The 3,349-nt window shown below is 37.0% G+C and overlaps 1 pseudogene; it reads right to left on the bottom strand.

Moving 5' to 3' along the window:
- Positions 1-371: 371 nt before the first annotated feature.
- LOC101573669 overlaps positions 372-3,349 on the bottom strand; it is a 22,888-nt pseudogene continuing 19,910 nt past the window's right edge.

The raw sequence follows: 3,349 nt of genomic DNA, 5'->3' as shown, positions 1-3,349 counted from the left end.
AGGGTATGACCTTTATTGAACTTATTTACCAGAGTGGAAATAATGTCTGTACAAAACCAAATGTTTGTTACTATAACTTCTGCAGCATAATTACAATACAAACAGTTTAAAAAACAGTCAATTCAATCAAAACCCACTACTTCAGAATCAATAGCTTCTGTGAAGCCACAGTAACACTTAAATATGGTTAAGACTTGAATGCAGAAATTTGGTTGGTTGGAAAGAATAATTAAATTTCTATCTTGCTCAAATAGAATTACAAAAAGGCAACATTGTGTTTTTTACAGAGATACAGTGCACTGGAATCGGCAACACTGGACAGCTGTTAAAGAGTTTTAGAATCCTGAGATAATAAGGAACCCTGGCATCCTTTACACCATCTTCTGTTGTCCTTTCTTCCCAGTCAGAAACTTGTGTATACGTGGGATGACCCCACCTCCCGCAACTGTAGCTTTGATGAGCAAGTCCAGTTCTTCATCTCCACGAATGGCAAGTTGCAAGTGTCGAGGGGGAATGCTCTTCACCTTCAGGTCTTTGGATGCATTTGCTGCGAGCTCCAGCACCTCAGTGTGAGGTGCTCCAGGATGGCCACGCTGTGCACCGCGGCCGTGGTGTGTCCAGGTGTCGACGGATGTGGCCCACGGGGAACTGCAGGCCGGCCCTCTGCGAGTGGAAGACCGCCTTTCTCTTGGCCTTTCCAGAGTCCTTCCAGGCCTTCCTGCCAGTCCTTTCCAATTCCTCTGAGGCGCAAGCAGGCAGGCAATAGACACGGGCCAGGGCTACTCTTTCGCTGCCCAAGATTCAAATTACCTTCCTTAATATCAAACATCTCAGACATAACATTGAACAGGTATTTTCTATCAAATATTGATATGTTAAACTTCTAATCCTTACAGAATGTGAAGAAAAAAATGTATAAAGTATTTAAAAATAGGAATAAACAATTACATATTTTGACACAGAAATTTAGAAATCTAACCATATACAGTATTGTAGCAGGACGGTCCTATGACATTTTTTTCTTGTCTCTTGTTTTCATTTATTATCCTTTTTTTAAAAAAACCCCAAAGATTTATTTGAGAGACAGTATGGCAGTAATTGGTATGTCATGAAAAGCAGTAGGTATTCAGAGGACCAGAATGACATATATTCCAAGCATGACCCTAGTATTACACATTGCTATCTTCAGTGCAGTTGCTTAGTTCACAGGTATCAGTGTATATAGTTAGTCATGGTGAGAATCCTAACAATCAACTGCAGGTTCAAAAACCTGGTGAAGATTCTCAGGATCATTGCCTTAACCATCTTGTGCATATAAATGTATATTTTTTTTTGCCTCAGTCATATTTCCTAGCTTTTCTCCTTGCCCTCTCTTTGTTTTTTTTTTTTTTCCTCTTCATTGTTTAATACTTAAGTTCTCCATTTCCTTTTAATTTTGTTCTACGTCTATTTTTATTTCTTCTTTTCAGTTCTTACACTAGGGAGACTATATGATATTTACACATAAGGGTCTGGTTTATTTAACCTATGAGTATATCTTCAAGTAGCATCCACTTAAATATAAAGGCTTCAAGTTTATCACTCTTAGTGAGGTTAAGCTCAGCTGCCTATGTTATAAGGTAATAATATCATTATTCTTTCTTTCAGAGAATTAACAACTTAAGTTTGCAGACCAAGAATTAGAGAAAAAGGAGGGCTGTAAAGACAGCCAACATTTTGGTCCTAGCTTTTCAAGGTCAGTGAAGACTCAGGACATACAGAACCTGTACTGTAACATCCTATAACTCAGTCGTGCCCCAAATTTTCTGATCAAGGAGATTATGGGGCCACAGAGGAAAGTGATCGATGATGTAGAGTGTGCCTAAGGAGAGTCACATGGAGAGAAAACATTCTCTCAGGCTTTCACAGAGAGCAAATTGGTCAAGCAATGGCTGTGACTCATCCACATGGCTGACATTGACAAAGGATCTGCAAGCTGCAGTAGAGGGATTCAGGATAAATCCTGAGGGGACTTGACTGATATTATCAGATACAAAAGTTACATTTCTTGTTATATAGGTCTTGCTTTATCTTGGTCTTAACTATCCAGCATAAAACTATAAAAACAAAGTATAAAAAGTAAAGCCATATTAACATGCTGAGCTGTAAAAGACTTAAGTCCACAACTTCTGACATTGCAGGCCTGCATATAACTCACTACTATTATGGACTACTGGACTATATTGGAATATTTTGCTGAATTCTTGCACCTACAATATTTAAATGGCAATAGAGTACCCATCTCTGAAAAAATTAAACAAAAAAGCGCATACAAAGGCAGGACCATTTTGTGTCTGTATATACAAAATAGTTAGAATAGATATACAGCTATTTTCTCTTAATTCAATGAGAAGAAAGATTTGTACTAATAGTGTTTGGACAGAATATCATGTCTGCAACTTGTACTATGGATAACCACTAAAAAGATAATATGTGATGTATTGATTATTGAAACTGTCCTATTAATCTGTTTTGAAACTGTCTCATTGCTATTTGCGTCTCAATAAAATTATTTTTAAAAAAACCTGCCTTCCATTTGATTTCTGCCTTGCAGCCACCATGGACCTGCCAATCACCCTTCACTCTGCCTCCTACCATGCTATTTCCACTTTGGAGTCGGGCTGTGTGTGATGAAGCCATGAGCCAAAGTAAACCTCTTTTTAAAAATATAAAAACAAAACCCCACAGGCCTACCGAGCATGGCATTTCTGAAGGGGAATGCAGTTTGTTTTCCTTTTTTAAGTTTAATATTCACCAATCAACCCTACACTCAAGGCATCAAGCCATCCATTTGTTCTGAACTGTGCTTTAAGTGCTCAAATACCATGTACCTATGTTTACTCTCTGCTTTTGACTTTAACCTTGAAGACACAAAACAAATGCATCTTTCTTTTTGGTAACATATTTACTGTTTATTCCAAGATAGAAAACCACATTTTTGAAATCATTACTACAACACAAAGCTACTAGTCTGTGAATTCCTACATGGCTTGTGCTAAGTTTTCATTCAGCTTTGCAGCTATGTTTTAGGCACAGTAGAAATTCTAAAACTTCATTTAGTAAAGGCTTATATTCTAAACTAACTTTTACAGTTATCTACTCAAATGGACCTGTTTATGTGCGTGTGTCTTTGCATGTGAATATTTTGTTTTTAGTAGTGTGTTTTGGTTAATGTGACTTTATATTAGAGGAAATAAGATATAGCAATAAAGAGGTATTAATAATCAATACTAAAAGCAAAACAACACATTTATCTACTTGTGAGTCCACCTTAAACCATGCAAATTCTACTTCTGTATTTTTTTCTTTC

Source organism: Octodon degus, unplaced genomic scaffold (assembly GCF_000260255.1).
Source record: "Octodon degus isolate 3935 unplaced genomic scaffold, OctDeg1.0 scaffold00150, whole genome shotgun sequence".
Classification (NCBI taxonomy): Eukaryota; Metazoa; Chordata; class Mammalia; order Rodentia; family Octodontidae; genus Octodon; species Octodon degus.
This window is presented reverse-complemented; position numbering and strand designations above follow the sequence as displayed.